This window comes from Belonocnema kinseyi, chromosome 6, assembly GCF_010883055.1.
Source record: "Belonocnema kinseyi isolate 2016_QV_RU_SX_M_011 chromosome 6, B_treatae_v1, whole genome shotgun sequence".
Taxonomy (NCBI): domain Eukaryota; kingdom Metazoa; phylum Arthropoda; class Insecta; order Hymenoptera; family Cynipidae; genus Belonocnema; species Belonocnema kinseyi.
This window is the reverse complement of record NC_046662.1, coordinates 143,468,284-143,477,149: the sequence shown is the minus strand read 5'-3', so window position 1 is coordinate 143,477,149 and position 8,866 is coordinate 143,468,284. Positions and strand designations below refer to the sequence as shown.

The window sequence follows — 8,866 nt, the reverse complement described above, 5'->3', positions numbered from 1 at the left end:
TTTTGTATTATTCTTTTCACATTTTAACACTTCTGAACAATTTTCTTCTAAAAAATATTTCACGAAATTTCCATGACCCTTTTTTGCGATAAAAATCAAAAATATAGTGTTTATATATCTGCTTTTCAGGTTCATCGGTTTTGTTATCAACATCCCGTGTGAGACTATTACTAAAAATAGTTTGTGTAAGGACTTATTTTAATCGTGAAGTACGATGTTAATATCGTCCGCGGTAAGTAAAATATTTCTCTTCTATATATATATATATATATATATATATATATATATATAACCTCACGAACCATGCCCTCACGACGTACGATGCAAATGTCACGCATATCAGGACGCAATTATGTCATCCCAGCGCTCACGTGGTACAGTCAGCTGACGATTATTTTTATGAAAAATATCATATAAACGATCATCTAACGAAGTTTAAAGCGGAATAAAATCATTAAATTAATTTTTTTACATGTTTGCATGACTAGTTAACGGGGTTTCCACCTACATAGAGCCAGTTGAGGGTCCTTTTTCGTTTAAATGTTATATTAACTATCATCTTAAAAAGTTTCAAGCGGATAGAATCCTGTCTAAAGCATTCCCCAAAATATTGGGCGGAAGGAAATCGGTCGTAAAAAACTGTCGCTGGCTCCTGGACTAATAGGAAAGCATTAAAAATATTGAAAAGAATAGGATAGATATTAGGGCAAGTTTAATCATTTTGATAGATATTCCATCAGTTCCAAAGACGTTTGACTTGATATTAAGTGTTTCCCCAAAAGTACGAGTATTTCAGGTGTGATGTACTCGAAAAATAAGCCAGGCTCATCAAATTTTGAATTAAGTGGGGCAGTGGTAGATAATGATCATGATAATTCTGGAACTGGAAATGTAAAAAACTCATTAAAAGATCATTAGGCGGAAATCTGCTACATATAGATACGTGATTGTGGGGGGGGGGGGGGGGGGGGGGGGGGGGGGTAGGAGTAAACGCCTGCGGAGATGCTAAATGTCTTTTTTTCTTGTCCCTATGTGCAATCTCATTCTAATTGTATTGATTGAACGCTTTTCTAATCTTAGTCTGAACTAGGTTCCTGAGTTTAGAAAGTTGATTATTAGATGTCCTTGAATGTATATTTATCAATATTAGAGAGATTCTGTACCAGTCTTTGGGTTATTTTTGAATTTACATTAAAGAAGAATTTAAAGGTAATGTTAATTATGTCGTGGTTGAAGAGGAAGGGGTTAAGATATTGTTCGTAGGAGACAACCTTATAAATATCTTTTACAAATAATAAGTCAATACGAGCACTGGAATGATCAAAATGGTGAGAGGAATCATTATTAAATCAATATTCCGTACGTGTATATCAAAAAAGGTTAAACATTTAGTTCGATTAGAAGTGAGATTGAAGTTAGTGTTAACATCTTCAGTAAGGATGATGCTAGTAAGTTAAGAATAAGTAAAAAAAATACCCAGTCGAGCTCTGTGTCATAGGAAGTATTGAGAGGTTTATAAACTTCTCCCACTAAACCACTGTCAGAAGATGACTTAATTTCAACAAAGAGAAATTCGTATGTGGGATAAATAGCTACTGGACTCACTCCAACCACAGGTCCCCTCCGACTGCCATGCAGAAAAAATACTCCTCCGCCCTTTCTCTCGTCTTTGTCTCTTCGAAAAAGCGAATCGTTGTCAACTTCAACGAGGCTCTACGCTATAGGGTACTTGTGGAGTTAATCATAACTCAGAAATAGCTATTATACGGTAGGAAAATTTACTAAAAAAAATGCTTGAATTCTAGAAAATGTGCCAAACGAGACTTGGCGTTAAAACGGAAAATGCTTAAGGTACCCATGAATATATCAATCGCAACATTTTATGAAAAAACAATTTACAAATAAGAACCTCACGAAGCAGCTATAAAAATTGACTGACACAATGAAAAAATCTGTAATGTAGACACTGTACATATAAGGAAGATACTGAAGGGATAATTAACAATGTCAACAAAAAAGTGGCGTAAATCTCTAGACAAATTCTCAACAAAAGTGGACATGATTTAGTAAATAAATATCCAGATGTCCGAATATCTGTAAATATTGGAACGATATTATAACAATTAAAGTACCCAAGATAGACGATTAAGCTTAATATTACACACTTATTCTGAAGAAGGCCAGAATGAATATTTAAAGTTAATTTTTTAAATGTGAGATCAAGTTTTCTATCTGAAGATACATATGTACAAAGTATAAAAAACATAAAAAATTGAAGGTATTTAAAGATATTCAATCTTTTTTTTGTTTCCTTAAATCCAATACCAGCTGTCTGCTAAACTTAACCACGATGGTGGGTGAAAGCAGTGGATTGGATGTTGGGTATTTACTGATTCGATAACATTAGGAAGGTCATCTTTGGCAAAGAGATCATATATATATTCGGAACAACCCGAATTCCTCGATACGTACAGCAGCGCAGGCCTAGATTTAAACCGACAAAAATTGAGATAATCCCGAAGAACTTTTTGAAACTCCATCCTTTCAAAATCTCTACATATCAAATGCCAACAACAAGCTGCGATGGCAAAGCGGGTAAAGTTTTCTAAACAGATTCTTCAAATGTTCGATGATGGAAAGATCAATCCAAATCGCATAGTTTTTAGTAAGGAAGCACATTTTTGACTAAATGGCTACGTGAATAACGAAATTTTTCGTTTTTGGGTAGTGAAAGTCCACATGTAGCCCTTTCGAAATTGCTTCATCCCCTCAAAGGGACTGTATGGGTAGCTGTTTCTTCCAAGGTATAGAATGCCCCCCCCCCCTACTTACCAGATCTCATCACACGATGTTTTTCTATGGGATTTCATTAAATACCGACATGGAAAATATTTGTGTGTTAAATTCTACATAACTGATTTCGGTAAACGGAGAACATTGCGGCATTTTCTTAAAATTTCACTTTTAGTCACGTAAAGTGAAATAGAGTAATGTGTGATATTAAAATATCAATTATTAATATAAATTCATTTTGATTTAATTTGCGATTTAGTAAGAAATAATACAACTAGATAATAAAGATTACCTGACAGTTTAGTAAAATGAGATGTCGATTGCCTACTAGTTAGGTGAAATAATTCGAACTTTTAGTTACAGTTGCAAACAAAGTCTAACGCTCTAAATATGTGAATTCTACATCTCAGTCATGTAAAATTTCGTGCATTAAATTACAATATATTACACATAATATAGTCGCACGCTTTTAACGATATTAACGCTTTTAAAACTCGAAATAAATGTGACAGGTTTCGAACCATCTAATCTAAGTTTAAAGCGTTCGATCGTTAATGACTAGACCTCACGGCTACCTTATAGTCCGAGATCCCACTGCGTTTTTACGAAGGTGACAAGTGATCGTGATAAAATGTAGTGTAAATGAAAGCTGACACGTAGCCGATTAAGCCCCCTGCCAGTTCCAAGTCGACAAAAGGTGCGATAAAGTTGGACTTTTAGCGACAAATTCCTTCAATAAACACCTGGTGTGCCTGAACGCAATCAAATCTGTACCACACTGTAGGGGGCAATTAGTGCTATCAGAAAATGTTGTACTGCCACCCTCCACCTGCTCAAGAACCCCCGACAGGGAGGTCTAAAGGGCGTGATTGCAAGTAACTTTCAGTGTATGGTAAGGAACGCGATAAGACAAAAACTAAATGAAAGCTGAAAGCCCTCTGTACACGAAAAACTCATCCTGCCAAGGCTCAAGGTAACAGAAATATGCTGTAGAGGTATTTCTTTGCCAAATTTATTTGCTTTCGCAGCAATATTTTAGACAGGAGGCTACTGTAAGAAGAGGCATCATCTTCGTTGGGGGCTAGGGCTGCTGCGTGGGTGCGGTGCAGCGGAGAAGGCTTCTAAGGGTTACGGTTTACGATGTTTAGTTACTGTATTTAGTTACGCTGTTTAGTCTAGTCTTGTCTAGTTCGGTGTCCACTTGGTGTTAAAGTTAAAATGGTGTTATATTTGTGAGAAAAGTGACGGAAAGTTAGTACAATTCAGTGATGAAGCCTTTCAGAAGTGACTTCAGATGCTTGCTTTTCGGAAAAAAGAACTACAAATACGGCGATGTACATTTATGTGAAGAATCACTCAATGATTATGGTTATCATAGTGTTTGCCACGGAAAAGTGACAGTGATAAAATAAAAAAGACGGAGATGACTTTGAAGCCTTTTTGCACGATAATAGTGATGTAAGTAAAAAAATACTATTCCTAAAGGTTATAAATATTTATCATTTAATAATGTATACTAGTAGTCTTGAGCGGGCCTATTTATCTTTTTATGAAAAAGAATAAATCAAAAGCCTATCTTTTCTATTTTATACATATTTAATTAATGTTACAAAATATTAGTATAAAATAATAGAAGGCACCAAGGGATGAGTTTTGTACCTGAAACTGTAATTAATCTTTTATAAATGGATCTTAACAAATTATATATTTTTTGGTAGAAAATTAAATTGAACTATTTTTTTTCCAAATGAGCTTTTTCATTGAAAATTAATTTACACCTAATATTGAGAAATAGCATTTATTAGAATCTTGTAACTCACATTGATGATAATCATATTCTTTAAATAATGAAATTTGCATTTTTAAAACACAATTTTTATAAATCAATTTAGCAAAATGCTTGCACGCGCATTATAATAGTCAATTTCCTTATAGGTAGAAAAACACACGTAATAAGCTTGTTGCAACTTGGTAAACTCTCCCCTGAAAATCTTGGTCAATTCTCTCCAATATTAGTGCATGAGTTCAATATCATAAACATTTTAGTAATAATTGTTTCATTATTCCGACTTATACAAAATCATTACACTACTTTGTGAAGAATAACGCGATCTATGATTACTGTACGAATTTTAAATACAAGAGCAGATGAATACTTACAAAGTAGGAAAAAAATTACATTATTGAACTCAAATTTCTGCAAATTGTCGAATCTCGGGCTTAGTTAAGTGTCCCACTGTCCCCTCGACTTTTCACATTAAAGTTTATGAAAAACATAAATATTTTCTTTAAAATTGAACTAACAATTATTATATTTCAAATTACATTGAAATTAATAGAATTATTTAATAAAAATAACACTTTAAACAAATAAATACTTGAAAGCTTCTCATGTGGGGTGAAGGTGTTGTGAAAAATGTGGTTTATGGTGGTAAATGGAGGGGATAGGTGTTATAACTGTTTTGCAGAAAAATAGTCTTTTGACTTTTTTTATTTCCTAACTGACACTTCTTTATTTGTTGAAAATTCGTTTTTCTAGATAAAAAATTCATAGTTTTAGAGGAAAAATCATCTCTTTGGTTAAAAAGTGTGTATTTTTTTTGTAAATTCTTTTTTTTCGGAATTAAATAAATTTTTTGTGCGTAAAAGTAACTTTTTTACTTTTGGTTTAAATTCAACTCTCTTATGGAAAATTAATCTTTATGATTGAAAAAACGAATGCATCTTCATTCCTTGAAATATCAAATATTACATTTTCTACCGAAAATCCATATTTGCAGTTTAAAAATTCGACGAGTTTGTTGAAAATTTACATACGTTTAACCTTAAAACAATTAGAGAAATGTTCAACAAAAATGATTAATTTTCAACCAAAGAAAGAAAGAATTTTCAACAAAAGAATTAAATTTTCAACTAAAATGACGAATCTTTAGCAAAAAAAAATATCCATTTTTACTCAATTAGTTTAACATTTAACCAAGTAGTCGAATGCAAACAAAAAAGATAAATTTTAAACAAAATGATTGAGTCTTCAACAAAGGAGCTTAAACAAAAGATAATTCACAACTACCAAATTACAGTTGTAGATATTTTAATCTTTAATTTTAAAAAGTCTGTGCACAACTTTGGGCGATATACAAAGGCCGAGCGCGAAGCGCGAGATTCACATATTATCGAGCGCGAAGCTCTAGAACGAACAAAGAAAAAAGAAAAGTACCTACAAAATTGTTGAGTTATCAACCCGAACAGGCAAATTTTCAAACAAATAGTTGAATTGTCAACCAAAAGGGATACATTTTTATTGTGTTCATGTTCAGTAAGAAACTCAACTTTCTATCCAAAGACATTAGTTTTTAACCAAGAAACCATTTTCAGTCAAGACAGAAAGAAAAACCCAACTAAATTGTTGACTATTTTTGACAAAAAATTTCAAAAAACTGTTTCCTTATAGTTTAAAAATCAAGTACATAATTGGTTGAAAATTCGTCTTTTTTGTACTTCAAGTGTAGAACCTACCTAATGTTAAATAGATTCGATATCCTTTAAAATAATTTTCATAACACTGTTTTTTTTCGGACAATTCTTATTTTTTCAAAATTAATATATGGAAGTTAAAATTTAATTTGGTAGAGAACTCAGTAATATTCCTGGTTGAAATTTATGTTTTTCATTAAGTATTCAGTTATTAAAAAAAAATCCTTTTCAGATTGTCAAAAACCAATTTCTTTAAAAGAAATTTTAATTCTACTATTTTCGTTGAAAATTTATATTTTAAATTTAAAATTGACCTTTTTTACTTCATAATTAAATGTTTTTAATTTTTCTGTTTTGGTAGAAAATTAATGCTTTTGGTTTAAAATCGATCTTTTTTCGTTAAAAATTGAACTATTTGGAAACAAATTCATCTGTTTTCATACAGCATTAGGAAATTCAGAATTTTGTTAAAAATTCATCATTCTTGGTAGAAAAATGAACTTGCCAATTGAAATTTCATCTTTTTTTCGAGAAAACGTATCTTTTAGGTAGGAAATTAATCTTCGTGGTTGAAAATTCATCTTTTTCATTGAGGGTTCAATCTTTTTTGGAAAATTCCCCCATAGTTAGTTAAAAATTAATTTATGTAAGCTAAAATTGGATTATACCATTTATCCTAGAGAATTGATATTTGAAAGTAAAAATTGATCTTTTTTAGTTTAAAATTCAACCATTTATTTGAAAACGCACATATTTCGATATAAATTCAGGTTTTTGGTAGGAAATTAGTTCTCTTAGTTGAAAATTTATCTTTGTGATTAAGAACAAAACAATTAAGTTGCACATTCCCTTTTTTTTGTTTGTTAAAAATTAAATTCTTTAACCTAAACTTTAACGATGCAACTTTCGGTGAAACATTGAAATTTCGAATTAAAAATTGATACTTTTGTGTTGAAAATTCTATTATTTATTTCAAACATCGTCTTTTTTTATATAAAATTAATCTTCTTGGTTGAAAATTTATCCGTTTGTTTGAAAAATCAATGATGTATTATTAAATTCATCTATTTAGATAAATTTCAATTAATTTGTTGCAAATTTAATTGTTTGTTGTTAAATATTAATTCTTTTTACTAAAAAGGGGTAATCCTATTTCTGGTTCTATATATTTATATTTTCAATTAAAAAGTTATCTTTTTTGTTCAAAACTCCACTATTTGTTTGAAATTTGACCTTTCTGATTGAGGATTCAACTATTTTATTAAAAAATTAAATGTACAATCTTAGGATAAAAAATTATTTTTATAATTGAAAATTAATTTTTTTAGTTGAAAATTCGTCTTTTTGGTAGAAAATTAATTTTCTTTGTTAAAATCTTATCATTTTCTTAACATAGATGTCGAAATTCGATTTTTTTTATCTTGTACCAGAAAAAACGTTTTGCATAATTTACTATAAAAAAATGTTGATCGCTGAAAGATTCTGCTATATAATGTGTAGAAACTGCCTGATTTTAAGTAAATTCTATTTTATTTTTAATACTTTTTATAATATTGTTCTTGCATTGAAAATTAATTTAATTGTATGTATGTATTTAATCTCTCCCTTTTACGGGTTTGAGGGCCTCCGCTCCCTGTACATATATTTACAATTCCATCCTTCGTCTAACTTAACTACTACTTATATTCTACTCTTTCGCATTACGCAGGATAAACAATAGTAACAGTAGTGATATTAATTCCTAAAATGAGCGAGCTTCCAGGGCTTCCGTTTCCTCTTAACATAAAAAATATGCATTTTCCACGATATTGAAAACAATTTTCGTTTTTTACTGTCCCTTTTCACGATCACCCGTTTGGCTTTGCCCTACTCCCTTGAATTCCCTTACTTCATCTAATTTCTTCATCTACATCACTCCCTGTCCACTACCATCCAAGATCCATCTTACACACTCATCCACACTCAACTGTCCCTCTTCCTCTCCTGGACATCTCTCTAATACATGTGCACATGACTCCATTTCGTATCCACATACTCTACATAAATTCTCCTCTTCATTCATCCAATATTTGCATGCTCTCACTCCTTCTCCCATTCTGAACCGTACAACCCTACTCCATTTTTCTTCCTTTTTTATTTTTTGCAGATATTCTCGTTCCGTCAACCCTTTGACCATCATATACCATCTATTGTACCTCGAATCTATAATCTTTGTCCATCTCTCTTCTCCTTGTTTAAACAATAGCTCTAACTCTATGTCCTGCCACTCTATAACCCCTTCTCGAATATTACACACCCTTCTCATTTTTCTCCTTTCCTCCTCCCATTTGAATTTCCCACATTACCTCTCGCTTCATTGTTCCGACTTTCGCCGAAACATGCTTGTGCAATTTTACTTCCCTCTCCCCTTTTTAGGTTCTCTTCAAACCTCCATGCTCTCTTAATTTGTCTAGTAACAATATTTTCTCTTCCTAACTCTTCTTTTAACATATATTCAGGGCAACTCCAGCTAACCCCCATTACCCACCTCAGGAATCGCTCATGCATGCTCTCTACTTTCCTATGTTCCTTCCATCCCCAGATCTCCACACCATAATAC

At 31.7% G+C, this 8,866-nt stretch overlaps 2 protein-coding genes across 6 annotated transcripts in view; one reads left to right on the top strand and one right to left on the bottom strand.

Moving 5' to 3' along the window:
- Positions 1-8,866, bottom strand: part of LOC117174282 (WW domain-binding protein 2) — a 315,912-nt gene that overhangs the window by 44,846 nt on the left and 262,200 nt on the right. The window lies entirely within an intron of this gene.
- Positions 1-8,866, top strand: part of LOC117174281 (thyroid adenoma-associated protein) — a 398,068-nt gene that overhangs the window by 371,248 nt on the left and 17,954 nt on the right. The window contains exon 14 of the transcript XR_004467285.1: positions 130-232. The gene's annotated coding sequence lies outside the window, so the exon portion shown is untranslated. The remainder of the gene's footprint in view (positions 1-129; positions 233-8,866) is intronic.